This window comes from Melitaea cinxia, chromosome 8 (assembly GCF_905220565.1).
Source record: "Melitaea cinxia chromosome 8, ilMelCinx1.1, whole genome shotgun sequence".
Lineage (NCBI taxonomy): Eukaryota > Metazoa > Arthropoda > Insecta > Lepidoptera > Nymphalidae > Melitaea > Melitaea cinxia.
Genome location: NC_059401.1, coordinates 8,428,024 through 8,447,199, shown reverse-complemented (window position 1 = coordinate 8,447,199; position 19,176 = coordinate 8,428,024).

Sequence of the window (19,176 nt, the reverse complement as noted above, 5' to 3'; positions counted from 1 at the left end):
TAGTAAATCTATTTCCACTGCACATTATTATTATCTTTACATTTTATACTAGCAATACTTCTTTTGTGATTTTCATCTCTTTTATTGACCTTTTATGATAAAATAAAATCATAATATATTATATATTAATATTATATATTTATAATATTAATAAATATTTTTAATATTAATAGATAATTCGTAAGTATAAGAAGAAGTTCAAAGGTTTCTGTACAAAGCGGGTTTATAATTATTTTGGGCATAATACATATTTTAATGTACGTATTTTGTTAATTATCAAACCTTTGTGGTTTGATGCATTTATATTATAATCTATTAATAATTATTTCAAAATATCCAACCCAAGAGGTAGTGTTGCCCAAATGCAAGAACAAGACGAGACTTAGCCAGTCTTGGTCTTGGTCTTGCGCCAATACACCTGGTCTTGGTCTTGGTCTTGGTCTTGCGCTCCCAGTCTTGGTCTTGGTCTTGGTCTTGCAGCAAGAGTCTTGCAAGTCTTGCAATTACCTATTAGTCTATTACTATTTATTAAAGTTTACTTTAAATCTTAGAAAAACGTATTAGAATTGGAACATTGTGAGCTTGAATTAACATAGCCATAGTAAAGATCAAGCAGATTAATAAATAACTGAAGATTTGATAAGAAATTCGAAAAATCAACTGACCTATATGTCGTTTTCCATGGAAGTAACTGTTTCTTAATAAACATTTATGATTTATAAGCTTACATTTGCTAAAACATGTAAAAAAACAAATTAATTACAATAACTTGACTGTATTTTAAAGAACAATACTTATCTGTCTAGAAAGAGATTGAACCCTCAACTTATAAGAAATTTAATAAAAGAGTTTTACGATTTATCATTTATTTGAATAAAAAATAAAATACAACACAAATCAACAGCTTTATCATTAGGTTATGATACTTTATATCAATTTTTTTGACCAAGAATTAATACAAAGTAACCATCTGGCTGACTCATCACTTAACCTATTTCTATGTTTTCTAATTACTAATGATGCTTTAGAAAATAACCTCTCAGCAGGTACTGAAGTTGCAGGTATTGAGAGAAAATCACGGGCCATTTTCGATAAAATCGGATACTCTGTCTCATGCGTCCTCCACCAATCTAAAATGTCTTCCGAGCTGGCAGTTCTTGGTTTTCTCAGGTACTCCTCCAACTCGTCTATCACTAAGCCTTAAAGACAAGATCCAGATGACGTCGAGGGACATTCATAGAGTTTATCAAAGTCTATTACGTCTTCATCTTCATCACATACTTTATTTTCTTTTTCTGGTAATTCCAGAGATTTGTTCAGTGAGTGTAGACTTTTATATTCTTCATAAAGTTCATTGAACTTGCGCAGACTTTCTGTTTTAAGTTGCTTCCCCCACATTGTCAGGTCAAAAGTCTGAGCCTTATGCCTTGGGTCTAAAATTAAAGAAGTACAATAAATCCAGTTGCTCTTCTTGTAATGTTTAAGCATTTTGTCTCGAGCTGCTTGGAAAGCTAGAATGAGCCTTTCATCCACTTCAGATCGATTAGGTTTCTCATCTAACTGTTTTACCGTGGATTCAATTTTATCTAGCAAGAGATTGAATGATACAATGACTAGCGGTAATGTAACATATTTGTCTCCACCAAGTTTTGTACTTAAAAGTTTAAAGTTTATTAGAAATTTATGTAATTTTTCGAGTACCTGCCATTCATTAGCTGTGATTTGAAAATCATTTAATTCGGTGACAGAACTGCACAATATGTCAATGCCCGCTCTCACTTTTAAACCAAATCCAATCATATCATGTGTGGAATTCCATCTCGTTGGACAGTCAAGAATGGCATTTAGATTTGATGGCACGCCAGCTGCTTCACAAGCAGACTGAAACTTCTTCTTCACTATCTCACTTCTTTTTATTTTACTGGAAATACTGCGTAACTTTGTTACAGATGTACGCGAGTCAGCAATATTTGGTGCAGATTCTTCATCTTCCTCATCCTCAGTTTCGTCTGCATAGTCTTCGTACTGCTGATCTTGCGCGTTAGTGTCAGACTCACAGTGTAATGCTAAGGTCTTTAATAAATCTTGTACACCAAGGTTTAAAATGTGAGCAAAGCACCGGAAATGTTGATTGTCTGAATCAAAGTGTGGCGGTAGCTGTTTGCCCAGTTCATACATAAATTTGGTATTTGCAGTTGCGTTGTCGACCGTGATACCTTGTATTTTATCAATTATGCCATATTCCAATAAACATTCATGGAAAATCGTTGCAATATCTTCCCCAGTATGTCGACCGCGTGATGGTATAAAATCAAGAACTACAGATTGATACTTCCATTCGTTGTCTATATAATGAAAAGTAACCCCGTAGTAACTCCTACCAGCAATTGACGTCCACCCATCAATGGTAAAAGACATTTTAGATGATAATTGTTGAAGTCGTTCCTTGAGATTCAATTGGAGCTCTTCAAATCGCTCTTTGACTTTCCTTCTAAGTGTAGACCTTTTAGGAAACACCATATTAGGGAAAATACATCGAAAATATACTTGTGTAGCTTCGTCATCGAAAAATGAGAAGGGAAGATATTTTTTCACCACCCAATCAACTGTAGCTGTCGTGATGTTGTCACTGCTGTTTTCCGACTGAAACAAAACAATAAATCTTGTGTTATTATTTAAAACATACTAGGTTTGAGCGTATAAGAGGAGGAGGTTTGTTGTTGTTAAATCGAGAAAATCGTTAAATTGATATTTGTTATATTAAGGTTGCACTGTACTGTAATTTACCAAAATAAAGTACTTAGTTGTTACTGGCCGATTAAATGAAAATATGGGTGTTTATAAAAAATATTTAAGACGATAATTACATACTTAATATGTCGCACCCCTAGATGAAAACACCACTAACTCAAAAATACTTACGTAAGTTAATGGCGTTTTTGAAAGTATCGCATGAATAGCTACGCAGAGTTAAAATTCTTTTAACTGTTAAAAAAATATTCTTACCTGTCCACTTCTTCCAGCGGTTACTAAAAAGCTTGTGATATCTCCACTTAATTTTGGTTTAACAGGAAGAAATATTTCTGATTCCTTTTTGTGGAAAGATATTAGATGTTTCCTTAAGCCTGAAGTGTTTCTGTTTTTCATTTTTATTTCAATCTTTTTATGTTGGCACAATTTACAGAAGGCAGTTTGGGATGCATGAATTATTTCGAAAAACTCCTCCAATTTGCTTTTGGGTCTTTTAGATCTGTGACTCAAACTCTCGTTACTCGGACTAGAATAATTTGAATCTTCGTCACTCATATTAAATTGTACACGTGATACGTTTTTAGAAAACAACGAGAATTAGTAAAAACAAATATTAAGTTAGACTCGAAGCACAGCTCAATTGGAAATGACTGGAATTAAAATAATTCCTTTATTTATAGTACGTTTCCTTGCTTTCTACCGCGCCGCCTCGCCACGTGCCGGCTCTATGAAAAGGATGCCGCCGCAAATCAAACAATGCCGCGTGCGGCGTACAAACACACACTAAATATTACCTACTTGTACAGACGCGACGCGTGAATAAAATATATGTAAAGAATTAGTGCCAATCACTATTCTTTACATATAAGTGAATGTTTTGGCGTACATCTATACTAATGTTATAAAGCTGAAGAGTTCGTTTGTATGTTTGATGACAGAAGTTTTAAAATAAATAAATAAGTCCTGAACGTCACTATACCTCCAAAGTTACTATTCCTCGTGGACGAAGTCGCGGGCACAGCTAGTAAATACTTACTCTCATCATCTCTCTCAGAGATATTCGGGCTGGTAAGTAATACAAAACTCTTATCGCAGGCTTTTTATTTTATTAGTAGGTAAGTACCTACGCTTTTTATATTATTTTATTAGTTTTGTAGAATTTTTTTACACGTTTCAAGTATATTTAAAAGTGGCTACAATATTTATTAAACGGGTGATATTTGAACACTTTTTGCTATTTTTTCTTGTAAAAACTTAAGAAATATAATGACTAAATGTACAATAATAGTACCTAAGTAATTAGTTTAAAACCATATAAGTAATCAATATTATAATATATACTTACTAGAATGAATTAATATGACATCTACTACCTATCCTTACCATTTTATCCTAATCATAATACTACTTGCGTGATCAGTATAATGTATTCATTTTCATTCTAAGCACTCTGAAACTTATTTATTCTTTGGAACACCTGTAGGTACTCTTAAAATTCGAAATTATTTTGCATGAGTATACCTACGCCCTATGGCGGCAATCAAATAGTGTCAAATGTTATGATTTCGGCGTGGCGGCAACGATTGTTTTAGATTTTAAAAGAAGCCGCCGGCGCGTGTATCATAACCATGTACTTCCGAAAAGCGGCAAATTTCTTTGAGAAGTAAGTACAAAACCTTTGATGCCGCATTATCAAAGTGCCGATGGTTAAAACATAACTATGCATGCACTCAGTTTGATTTTAATAGATATTTTTTTATTCGCTATGTTTATGGTATTAGTCGTAATGCGCATAGGTCCAGTTTTTCATATTCTTTGATACAGTTTTTTGCGTCTCATAGAATTCCTAAGCGTACCTACCTATACACCGAACTGTTACACCTAACTACTCAGTGAAATAGCGCTAAGTCCTAGCTGCAAGACGCAAGAGTCTTGCAGGCTATGTCTTGTTCTTGCTCAAGTCTTGCACGGTCAGTCTTGGTCTTGGTCTTGCTAAAAATACGCGGTCTTGTTCTTGGTCTTGGTCTTGCAAAAACGCAAGAACAAGACCAAGACTGCAAGACCAAGACTGAATTTGGGCAACACTACCAAGAGGTAATCGAAAGAGCAAACCGTCGTTGTCATAGGCGACTACTTGCACCAGTACACCAGAGCGGTTGTTGTCCGGTGTTTGGCTTTTATAGTATGAATGATTTGACATAACAATAATAAATTACTGTTGTTTAACAATCAGCTACAAGATACGAATATGAATACTAATTGATCGAAATTCAAATATATGAAGCGTCGCATAAAATACAATTACAAGAAAAAAACACAAGTGTGTTACTTGTACACAATGTTTATACGCAAATTAACATGTACCAATATTTTTAGTACTATGCTCCATTAATTTTTGTCTTAGTAATCATACTTGAAATATATTTCATAGTTACAAAAATAACAGACGTTTAAAGTACTAACACAAATTTATATAAAACTAGCTGTGCCGCGACTTGGTTCGCGTGGAAATTAACAAAAAAGTTATTGTTCAGTTCACAGAGTTATAAAATAAATAAATTTCTAAAATAAAAGTAGCCTAAGTTCCTCCCTACTACATCAGCTATCTGCCAGTAAAAGTCTCCTCAAAATCGATCCAGACGTTTCTGAGATTAGCCGAAATAAATAGACGGACAATAATTGTAAAAAAATATTTAGGTATATGTACCATGTATACATCCATATGCAATTAGTAAAAAGCGGTTATTTTAATATTACAAACAGACACTGACAGACAAACAGACACAATTTTATTTATTTGTAAAGATTAAATAGATATTATAACAATGCAACAAAATATATGAAATATAATCACATTGTTTTAGTTTAGTCGGTTATATGACAATAATTATTATTAGTTTAATATAAAATAATTACTTCATTAAGATGAATGTTTTATAAAAAATCAGCGTCTTCTACCACAAAAATCTTCATAATATGTATAATATATTTCGATAAATTCTTCATCATACAGATAATTATATATATATATATATATATATATATATATATATATATATATATATATATATATATATATATAGTAAAATAAAGACTTTTTTAGAAGTTATCTGCAGTTAAATTTTGGTGTTGCCTAAAAATTTTAATAACATATCTTATTTAAGGTGGTAAATTTATCTCACATTTTTTTTATTTTAAAGTTCCCAACAGTAGCCAAGTAATATTCAATCACAAGAAAATCAAACACGAGAAAAACTCTTAAACTTGTGCGTTTAAATAAATCAATTCTTGAGGTTAGGAAAACAGTAAATAGTATTTAAATATTTGTTTTTGAGTATACATATATACATTATATACATGTATTATTATATAAACACATATAATTATATATACAAAATTCTTTACAGATATGATATTATAATTAATTATGAGTATACACAATTATAACATTACATGTAATTTAGCTAAGTGGTAACATTATCGTTAAAGTGGTGAGGTATTTAATTATTCTGGTCTAATGCGTTCCTCGCCGAGCCCCTTGCCCTAACCCCAATATGAAAGGTCACCTGCTAAGTAGTCTAAAATTGGCTGTTATTATGCGGATTTTAAGTAAATACAGGTACAAATTAGGTTTTCTATAGTCGAAATGTAAATAAAGAAAACTGGTCATACACAAAATGGGTAACCATTATATAATGAAATTAATGATAAAAGTTAGAACGTAGTTGCGGATTTTTGTTTAATTTGTCCTTGTTTTGTCCCATTGTGTCGAATTTTGTTGTACCTTCTCACGAGTTGGACAAGGAAGTATCATCTATATATTATGATGATGATGAAGAATATAGGGCTTTTCTTAAGTTGGATAAAACATAAATCAATCAGTGCTCTCGAGGTGTTCAAACAGTATTTTTAGGTCTAAGAGCTTGAATTTTTTTTTTCAATTACTATTACATTATAAATTGAAAAATATTTTTAACGGCTGAAGTTGCTTCATAATACACTGACCGGCTAAAAGACCTACCAACGTAAGCATACTTGATTTTTGAAATGTCATATTCTACTAATTAAATGAATTAAAATCTTCACATGTATGTTAAAAAATGTTGAAGTACGTAATTCATACTTTGAATAATTATTTATTTTGAAGTTTTAGCATGGGGCCTGGAATAATTTAATCCCACCAAAAACATTTTCATGTAAAATGTTGCCAAGACGAGATCATATGGCTCGCACATTCAAAAAGTCATCAGATCTCATGTAGAGCCAAGCTTCTAACTCTACACGCCCTAACTCTACAAGCCCTAACTTCACAAACTCTACACCTTAGTCAAAATATGTGGCTTGGCCGTTTCGTTACTACCGGCTGCCGATGTTGTAGATGACGACTTTCCTGTCTCATTTATATAAATATATTTTCTCTTTTTATTTTTATTTGTATTATATGTATATCAATTATTCTTCTTCTTTTTATTTTGTCTTTAATAGAACTATTGTATGACAGAAAAGTAAAAAACAGTGAAAAAATTTTTCACCTTACGTGACGGTAGCGAAACGGCCAAGCCACATATTTTGACTAAGGTGTAGAGTTTGTGAAGTTAGGGCTTGTAGAGTTAGGGCGTGTAGAGTTAGAAGCTTGGCTCTACATGAGATCTGATGACTTTTTGAATGTGCGAGCCATATGATCTCGTCTTGGCAACATTTTACATGAAAATGTTTTTGGTGGGATTTCACTTCTTTTTGTAAGTTGCTTATGACAATATTATAGTTGCATTTTACCTCCGAGACATTTTATACCATAAATATTATCCAATCTTCACCATATTCAGTTTAAGCACGCTGTTTTTGATTTTATGTTGAACTGATATGCAAACGGTGATCTCCGCCAAAACAAAAAACCAAAATTACAAAATGTAAATTTTCGACATAAACTAATAACCGATTTTTATTTTTTATGTATTTTATTATTATTAATAACAAGGAGTCCCTATATCAATTTTCAGACCTCTAGCATCAAAATTTGCGGAAGTCTCATACAAACTTCCATCCCCTAGTTTAAGGGGTTGGGGGGTAAAAGTTCCAAGTTTTAGAATTTTTTTGTTGTATGTGTACTAATAGTAGCTTACATACCAAATTTCAGCTTTCTGGGACTTCAGGAAGTACTCTATGAATTTTGATGATCATCAGTGAGTGACGAAATCGGGGTTTTTTAGGTATCAATAAAATCTAAAGTATAAGAGCTATGCAATTGAAACTTTATATGTTTAATAAGTCTGCTATTGACATCATATCCCTAGAATTTTGTTTATCTGGTATAATCCAAACCCAAGTTATGAGGGTTCAAAAAAACGACGAAGCACTTCGAGAAAAGATAGGTAGTGCTTTTCGTTTTTTTTTTGTTTTTTTTTTTTTTTGGTTCGTCTTGGCGGGGGCACTACCGTGCCCCCAGATGATTAAGCTTATTAGTTTGAAGTTTTCAACAGTCATTATACGTACGAAAGTTACTTTACGTTTTACTTCATTATAAGTTTTAAAGTCAGAAAAACTTAAAATATTACAATTTTTTTACAACAAATTTGCTTCATGTTATTAACGATTACTTTTTTATTAATTGTTCTCTAAATATGAAAATGCATGACATTATCATTTTATATTATAAATATTGGACGTAGATTATGAATGATTATTTCTTACGACGATTCCAGAACAAAACCATTTGTAATATTTTTAATTCTTTTTTATAATTTATTTACTCCTAATTTGCAAAATTCTTCTATTACTATTGCGTTTTGCAAAAAGGCTTCCTAAAACCTAAGTCTATGTTTTGATTTTATTTTTGGCGAAGCCGATGGCGCGATGTACTGTGATTCTTTTTGCTCCTGGGGTTGTGAGTTTGATTACCGCCCCAAGTCGTATGTAATTAAGGTAGGTATGTATATATTTATATTTGTATTATTTGTATGCATTTATAAAAAGATGTACATTGTATTAAATATCAAGTAGCTGTTATCTATAATAGTATTAAGTTACCTATTTATTTTAGGAACAGACGACCGAGTTTTACACTAATTAAAAATTAAGACAATTAATTAAAACACAAAATAGGATTTTGAACGATACTCATGTACAATGCACGATAGAAATTGATCTATGTATAATAATCCTCTTTGGTTTAAAGAAGGACCATGGATAAACCGGCTTTTGCGCATTTGCATTCGAATTGGGCGTATTGAATGTGATAATCTGGATTGCCTTTCGATGTAATCTATTGAGAGAATAACAATATATTTATAACCCGAATTTATCATTTTGAAAGTAAAAAAAATATGAACGTATCGAGGCAAAGAAGATAAAATGTGAATTTAAGTATAGAATCTATACTAATATAAAAAACTGTAACAGGTCAAATTCAATACATAATAATAATCATATAAGGTTTAAATTTAAAATTTTTTGAAGCCTAATTATATATTTATTTATATATTTTAATTTTTGCCTGCCTGTTAATAACTTGGCTGCACATCATATCGAAACTATTATTCACGTAATATTAATAAAGAAGAAATTTTTTAAAATTTGAGTCTTTACTATAAGCTACTTCGGGGTTAGTAGGAATTTTTCATTAAATTAAAACCAATGCCCTATCATTTTGATAGGTAACTGGTATAAATCGTAACCATTATGTTTATATTTTTACTTCTGGTATAGAATACGTTTTAACGTAATCATACTCACATTTCACAGTAACGATTTCATTTTAAACGCTGATCATGTTAATTAACTTAGTGACCATTATATATTAAAACCAACGTAGTTTCTACGTGGACCAGTAATGTAATGAGTTCAACCACTCTTTGAGTCATTACGTTTGAATAATGTTTGTTTGAAAATTTAGATTGGACCGTCCTCGAACATATAACACCTTATGTAGAAGAGTTTGGTGGTAAATGCGGCAGAGCTAATAATTTCTTTCACGTACAAAAGTAGAGCTGCATAGTTACCCTACTTAAGTAGGTATACCGCTTAAAAGACGTATGAGCTCGGTGTTTTGAGATCAAGAACACTAGTGTTATAGAGGTAGGTTTCAGAGGTAGTTAAAATATTTTTTTAGTAAGATGTGTAAAATTTTTTGAATGTCTCGATGTTTCTCTGCTGGTGGCTCTATAATGAGTGCACAGTCACTACAACTTTTTAAATTGCAATTTAGCATAGAATTACATAGATTAGATAGCTATATCGGCACGCCTATAAAATTTTTGTAAGGAATTATTTAAAAAACATGCTTCAACTTTCAGCTTCAAATAACTTGTGTATAAACTATGTCATCATATATATATACTATGTCATCGTACTATGGTGAGGATAATTTACAATGTATCGTGCGGAACATAAAATTTTTAACACCTTTTTATAGATTTTTAAAATTTTTCGTATATATCTTATTTTAATGTTTAACATAAACGTGCGACCAGAGAAGACAACCTTATGATATTTACAGATTGATTTATTTCATTACACAGGTACTTTCATTTATGCATACATTATTATAATTTTTTATTTAAATAATTTACAAATAGTTAAGTAATTTGTTAATTTATAAACCATGTTGTTTCATCTGAAGTACGCATAATCGAATTACGATATAATCAAATTAATTATAGAGAATATTGAAACTGGGCTATTTCATATTCGAGTACCTATAAATCGCTATTGTATGATAATGCTTCTCCGAAATTTCAGTGGGACTTTGTTTTAATCATTTGAAAATCACCGCATCAATCGATCATGTTAACGATAGCTTCGTATTTTGTATGAATCAATTCAATAGATTGATTATGTGTAAAATTTACTAGAATTTCTAATAAATTACTTAGCTTAAACAGCTTTTATATCAATTGATATTTTGTTAAATTACGGTTCATAATGGGAAAAATATATAATTATAAGGTTCGTGGGCCTTAAACGATATCCAGGTATAGAATTAAAAAACAAAATAAATATTTAATCTGTTTGTATTGTCTACTCACGCAATACGAAAAAGTGTATATCTTCGTTTTTAATGAGAATGTGTTTATTTTGAAGTTACTATTTTAATAAATACATTGATAGCTTAGATTTAGAAAAATCTTTCTTAAATGTTAAAAAAATTGTAGATTGATGTCAAGTACGTACGTGAGTTTCTTTTTCAAAAAAGCATTATTTTATTCTGTTGATTATTTATCAATCATTTTTACGCAATTGTACCAAATTACTATAAATTCACTTGAATCATTTTCATAGTCGGTTGAATTATACATTTTTTTAAATAGCATTATCAATTATGTTATTAACTAAACTTATAAACTTCCCTCCCTTCCCTTCTGCCTTCATTTAAGATTGTTTTTGTTCGTTCTTTTGGTCAAGGTAATAAGATCAATGTAATGGTAATTAGAATCGATTTTACGTCAAATTATGTCAAATTTCTTTTGCTTCTTTTATTTTTATGAGTTATCTGAAGACTCCTTATGACAAATGACAATGACATTTTAGCTCGGCGATGCTTTGACACCTTGAGCTGTGCCAATTATAACGGTACATCCGTTACGGAATACCTAATGCGAATGTGTAGGCAAACGCGTAGGGTTTTCAGTTACGTTTTAATAGAGCTTGAGATTTTGTATATAGCCTAAAGTTGGCAACCACATCTCATATAGATATGTAAAAATAACATATTTGAAAACTATTGTATATATTGTGTTTATATATATATTGTCTACTAACACTTTTCTTAGTAGCTTCAATTTTAAAAAACAGACTACAACAATTGTCAAGGTACCTTGATAACGGGTATTAGAGTAGTACAAAATAATATTTTGCTCATGTTTGTTTTTAGAAATACTTATTGACCACATTTCTCTCTTGCTCTTCCGTACTGCAGTTTGTTTGATCAAAAAGTCTAATCAATCGATGATTATTTTTATTAAGTAGTAGAGTTAATAGTGTTTGGATCCAAATAAGTCAAATAGGTACATTTTATATGTCAAAGTAAATAGTATGAGACTTAAAGTTAAGATGTATGTAATAATTATGCAATAATAATTATAATCTATATATTAATAGGTGAAGCAAAAATTTTATACCCCTTTTTACGAGATTTACGCGAACGTAGGAGTATGAAATTTCTGAATCAAGAAACAGCTAGTTAAGTTAGGCTATGACCGAAGTCTAAATTATATTCTATACTCACTACTAGTATGGTAAAAGAAACGTACAGTTTTAAATACACTAGCATTAGCTAATTCATCATTTGCTAAAACATGTGCTTCGTACGTTTGTTCTATTAGCTTCTATGTATGGCAATTGTGGATGAGAATACAAATTTTCTCAATGTTATTTTGAAGTTGAAGGCAGTTTATTGCTTTCCAAGACGATACTATTTTTATTATTATTATTATATTTAAAGGTTAGCAAGGGAGTGATATTTTTGTTTGATGTCACCAAAGGCTTTGGCATTATACTGATTTTGAAAAACAATAAGCGCATAAGATATTATACTGGCAGGGCTTTCCGCAAATTCATACCCTACATAAGTACTGAACAGCGAGACAAGATTTGGTTAGAGTAAAAAAAGGGTAAAAAAAGGGGCCCCGATAATTTTATTGTCAAGGGGCCCCGACAAACTTAATCCGGCTTTGAATATATTTATATAAAAGTAAGGTTAAGTTTGATTTTTATTTACGGATTAATTTTTGTGGTTTAACGGAACTGTCGAAATTCAGAGTGAACATGAACGCTGGGTCGAAACTTTTACCGCTGCCTGAAAGGTTGCAATTAAATTGTTTAAAAAATCCAGCTCCGTGGAAAATTTTCATAATTCATATTTTTCGCTAATAATATAGGACAATGTACATAAATATAATAAGTGAGAAAAATAATTAATTTAAGGATGTTTAAGCACAACGACGCTAAATAATTAGTTGTTTCTGAGAACTTGTTGATTTATCTGTTCAAATTAATTAACACCCTATTAATATTCAAAGTTTCGGCTAATATACTTCTCTGTGCGCGTTTCACTGATTAATATCCTTTGAAACGTCTCATTGAAATTTGATTTAGTGACGATTTGAGATCAGTCAAATTGTAAAATATGTCTTATTTAATATCCACGTTATATGACGTGAATCTACACTTACTTACACATTTTTTTTTTGTTTATTATTTTTATTTCTTATTGCGTATATTGATCTTGACATGTTGTTGAAAAGCTGTGTGGTTACGGCAAGAAAGAATATAGCCACCCCCTCTCTTCCCGTGGGTGTCGTAAGAGGCGACTAAGGGATAACACAGTTCCACTACCATCTTGGATCTTAAAAAGTCGACTGATGGCGGGATAACCATCCAACTGCTGACTTGGAATACAAAGGTCAAAGACGGTCAGCAGCGTCTTCAGTGCGACAAAGCCAGCCCTGCGGCCGCCAACCCGCCTGCCCAGCTGGTGACTATGGGCAACATATATGAGTTCACGCCATTTTTGGCATGAACTTGTGGAGGCCTATAAGCAGCAGTGGAATGCGATAGGCTGAAGTGATGGTGACGATGATGATCTTGACATGTACCATAAGTTGACTGATTCTGTAGCATTTATTGGTTTCGTAGATATAATGTGTCATTGAATAAAGACGTAATAGTGCTGGCGGGTTGTGTAGGGTATATGAGCCGAAATTATGCTAGAACTTGTTTGTGTTTGTATGTCTAAATAGATAGGTTGTATCTTATTGCTATAGAAAGTAGCCTATGCCCAGCAGTGGGATGAACCCCTCATAAATCTTTATAACTGAAACGGTAAGGAAGGTACAAATTGATTGTTTGAAAGCAAGTTATGCAATAAATTTCAAAGTAAAAGTGTTTAGCGTAATAATAATTATATGCGATACACTCAACATATAAAAATTTCGTTCAAATAACGCATCTTACCACGGAGGCGATTCACAATATGGCTTGGCATGCGAACACTGGTGCAACTGAGCCAAATAGGTCATTAATTATTTTAATATTTTGCATATAGCTCGCTAAAATTGAGATATACTTAAAATTTAAAAATGTGTCCGTTATAGTCAATTTTATGACAAACTGCTTTAAATTATATTTTAAATTTAAAAAGTTTTGTATAAAGTATATTGCCATGTGTTTCAATTTTGACATAATGCAAAATAAAATTTTCTTTGTCGAAATTCCCAAAACTCTGAACTGCTTGGATTCGAATCTTCAAACTTTCGTTTGGGGGGTGATTCTATCAATCGTGTCACATTTTTTACATTAAATAGTGACAATCGAATAATATCTTAAATTTACTTCAACGCCTCTTTGAAATAAAACATTTAAATTAATATAAAATACGTAATTTTCATTTAAAATTAAAAAATAAAATTCAATAAAAAGCATTCATCGCAATTTTAGCCCCACAAAGTATAAATATGAAAAAAAAAAAAAAAATCCGAAACAGATCATTTCAATAATCACCAAAGCAAATATCTACCAATTTTTTTTAACTTTTATCCTACCACTCCAAATTTCAACATCAAAGATCTAGTAGACCTTACAATTTCATGATTAGCCAGTAAATGAGTTAGTGACCTCTTGCTTTTATGCATACAAGGGTAATAATAATAATAATAAATACTCTTTATTGTTTACCATAAAGAAATATTACAATAAAGTGATACATACAAAGAAAGTACAAAGATATACAAAGGTGGTCTTATCAAGAGCGATTTCTTTCAGACAACCTTTGGGTATAGGACAGTGCGTAGGAAAAGACAAGCGGTAGGGAAGTGTACGGAGTTGATATATATATATATATATATATATATATATATATATATATAATTAGGGTAGGTCTGAGAATTTGCCGACATATATTATTCATACCCCTAAGTTATAAGGGAGTGGAGATTAAGGGGGGTAATAACATACAACCTTTGCGCGGTCAGCTAGTATATATATATAAAATGGGTATAAATAATTTTGAAAAAAAAATAGCAAATAAAAACAAGTTATAAGTTTACGAGTTATATATAAAGATATCACGTATGAAGTTTATTAATCTAAAGGCATTTGCTGTTGCTTTCAATGTGATGAAAGTTGTGCGCGAAGTCCCATGAGGCATGTAAGTCCATTAGGCAAATGGATGAAATAGAAACGAGAGCTCGTTTTTAATTTCGTCATTTAAATAATGTTTATAATGTGTCCCTCGTTACTCTGTTCTAATTAATTATGGCTTTCGTAAAATTCAAAATGTCTCTATAATTATATTTTTATTATTAAGGCAGGTTTTTTAAATTTTTTTGCAAGTTTTACTCTAGAATTAATTATCTTGGTAAAATGTCAAAACTGTCTCGTTAGTTAGATATCAACAAAAATTTAGCCCTTCTCGTAATTATAAAATATATTATTTGAATTTCGACAGCAATTGATCTCTCATAATATTATTAATTTAATTAAAACTTAAAATGAGAGTTTCAGAAGTAATCTTCGAGCTTGTTAATGAACAAGACGTTTTAATTAATAGGTCAGACTTTATGAAATATTTGTAACAAAATAACATTTTTAAAATTATTGTACATTTTCGTATTACTTTCATGATATATTTAGAATAATTTTCTTTTTTTAGTGACTCATCAATGTTATGTATTTAAATAATCTTTTTCGAAGTTATTAGCAGAATTAGCAATAGTCAAAATTCTTTTTTCGAATCAGAATGATATTTTATATTGATTTTATTATTGATATCCAATATCATTATTTATCCTATTACATAATTATCTATATAATAAATAGTACCTGGGTGACCGAGCCCAGCTCGGTATTTTTAGTAAATCGTGAAGGATTAGTAGTAGAAGAGAGAGTTAAAATGATTCGCTGCCGGTTTGGATGAAGTCTTTTTTAACCGACTTCAAAAAAGGAGGAGGTTACTCAATTCGGCTGAAGGAAACTCAATATATATATATCGCACCTTCGGTGCAACAAAGTCACAATTCAGGACACTTTTTTTGTTATGTCTATGTATGTTTTTGTTATGTTTTTTGAAAGTCAAAACTGTACATTGAATATTTTTTTAAAAGAATACTTGGGGTGTGATCTACTATCGATACCGAAGCCAAAAATATAGTTTTTAGAATTTTTGTCTGTTTGTCTGTTTGTCTGTATGTATGTCCGGGATAAACTCAAAAAGTACTGCATGGATTGACTTCAAATTTGGCACGAATATTATTAAGAAGTCGGGTCAACATATAGGCTACAAATTATTACGCTATCACCTACGGGGAGCGAGCAGTGAACCTTCATTTCTTCAACGCATTCTGTAACAACATGTAATCTAACGACGCATATTTGAATGTTATTATTATGTTAATAACCATGTCATAAGCTAGCTTCATACTATAAATAAAGACATTCTGTAGTATATTTAGTATCAGCATTGCACCGAGCGGGTCGCTAGTACATATATATTTTAATGTATGTTCGGGGATAACTTCGTTGTTTATGAAAAGATTTTGATAATTCTTTTTTTGGTGGAAAGGAGATATCCCTGTTGTGGTAGCATGATAAGGAAACCAGGATCTGATGATGGGATCCTAGAGAAATCGAGGGAAACTCTCGAAAATCCGCATAACTTTACATTAACTACTACTTAACATACTACTGGGTGTACTGATTTTGATGATTTTTAACTTAATCGAAAGCCGATGTTTATCATATGTATATTTCATCGAGATCTGATTACAACTTTTGGAGTAATCTTTGATAATGCGTATTTCTTGACTATTTTTTCGTGTACCTACATTGTATTACTTGTCGATGTAATTGAAGTCGATTTTTTTTCGTTTGCCTGCAAACACAATTATTAATAATGAATTAACGCAAAATAAAAAAAAAATAACGATAAATTAAAAATTGATACAAAATACACAATTACAACGCTTCAGCCTGTAATATCCCACTACTGGGCATTGGCCTCTTTCCCCATGTAGGAGAAGGATCATAACTTAATCCACCACGCTGCTCCAATGTGGGTTGGCGGATATATTCCCTACTATGAGTAACGATCGCTATCAGGTGTACATGATAACAACCGGGGCCGACGGCTTAACGTGCTCTCCGAGGCACGGTGGGGAGACCCACAAGGACTGCACAAACACCCAGACCACGGCAAACACCTGTATGGCCAATACAAATGTTTGTCACGTGCGGGGATCGAATCCGCAACCGCTAACGCAACAGGTACAATCCATGGCGTAACCGTTGCCCCAACGCGTGTTACACACAATTACAAGATTGAGAGTAATTGCGTCTCAAAAAGTGACAGGCGCTCCAACAAATCATTTTTTTTTTCTGAAAATCACATTTAAATACGAATTACATATTTATAAAATATGAATAATATTTTTTTTTACCGACAATAATAAAAAATATAAATAACTATAAAAAATCAAAAATAAAAAATAATTAAAAAATAATAATAATAAAATATGAATAATATTTTTCGATTTTACCGACATAATAATAAAAAATAAGAACAGCCTATTTAAATAAAAAATAACGAGTGCAATTAGAAAAAGAAAAAGAAAAAATAATTGATCAGGGACATGGGGATTTGAACCATGATCTTCTCGATTGATCCCGACCGACCGATTTCCCACCGAGCTATTGCAACTAAATTCACAAATGCGAAATTTACCTTCGCATTCTAACGATATTTTTTTCACTCCCTAAAAACAGGGATAAAACGACATTTTCTGAAAATGAATCCTAGCTAGATAGATTTATCTCCCCCGAAACCCCCTATATACTAAATTTTATGAAAATCGTTGGAGCCGTTTCCGAGATCCAGATTCTATATATATATATATATATATACAAGAATTGCTCGTTTAATAGTATAAGATTAAATTAAGTTACTAGACGCTTCTTGTAGTTTACTCGAGTTAAATTTTATAGTGTTTTTTTGAGAAATTTTCAAAATATTTTCACTATTTCTCTGAATAAAAAAATCTAATAAAAAAAATATACTACAAAAATTAATCTCCAATCAACCGTGATATTTAAAAATAAATAATATGTCTATATGACAGGTATTAAATGTCTTGTCTTTTAATTGGCTTTGGCCGCTCCTTTGTTCCTGTCACCTTTCCAAATTAATGACAAATAGTGCCCGCCCTGTGTCTAAATATCGCCGCATGGTGTTTTCGATGGCTAATTGACTTCAACCCTTTATTAACATTGTCGAAATAAGCCACTAAATGTGAATGAAACATTGTAATGCATGGAACGATAGCTGATATCTGCTTCGATGATTTGTCACGTCCATGTTATTATATGGTAATATCATCGAATTTGAGTACTCAAATGATCTAGGTTTATTTTGTGTAAAAATCTATATTCGTTACGTATTATAATGAGAATTGTTGACGAGATTGCTTAATTAAATTTCTTAAAGTACAATGCTTTATAATAAAAGTATTTTGGAAATTGACAGACATTTTTGATGCTACAAAAGGTACAAAATAATGCAACGGAAATTAAATAGCAGTTGTAATTACGTGGGAATATTTCACATTATTTTGACTAAGATATATTAAACATGATAACTTATTTTCACCTTTTTTGTTCCATTTGAAACAAATAAATTTAGGTCAATAGAACTTCACGACTCGTAAATTGTTGCCGATGTTCACCGTCTCTACAAAACGAATACGCGTCAGTCACTACATTTTATGATAGGTTTTATGATTTTACTGTGCCGGATTTATAATGATTACTTTACAATATACCTATTTGTTTTTGTTGCTTATAGTTATTGCCTTGTTAATTAGTTCAGATATTGCTAAAACCAAATAACTAAGATACTTATAATAATGCATTAAAGTTAAATATTTACTATTACTGCTATTTTGAAAATAATAGTGTGAAAGGTAATAATAACAAATTACAAAGCATTACATTATCTCATAAATCGTAAAAAGTAATCATGTGAGAAAAATAATAAAGTTAATTATTTATTAATCTATTTTTTTTTTGTTTTATGTTTTATTCCATCCTTACATTCTAGAAGAATTCTGTTGGACCTAACATTACTTTACAATATATTTCATAACAAATTTGATTGCTATGAAATTATTAACCAAATATATATTCGTATGCCTAGTAAGTCGAAGCGTGTACGAGAGTTTATACGCATCAACTTTTCTATCCCAAGCCGAGTGGAACAAAGTCGAGTGACCGTGCACCCTTAAATAGGATAATGGCATCATACAACAAAAACATGTACGCTAATTTAATCACATTCATATCTTTGGCATCACTTCCTCTAATGAAAAAAAAAAATGTTATGTAAGGTTTTATCTGAACGATAATAATTAATTGTCATTATGTATGCTACTTTATATGACG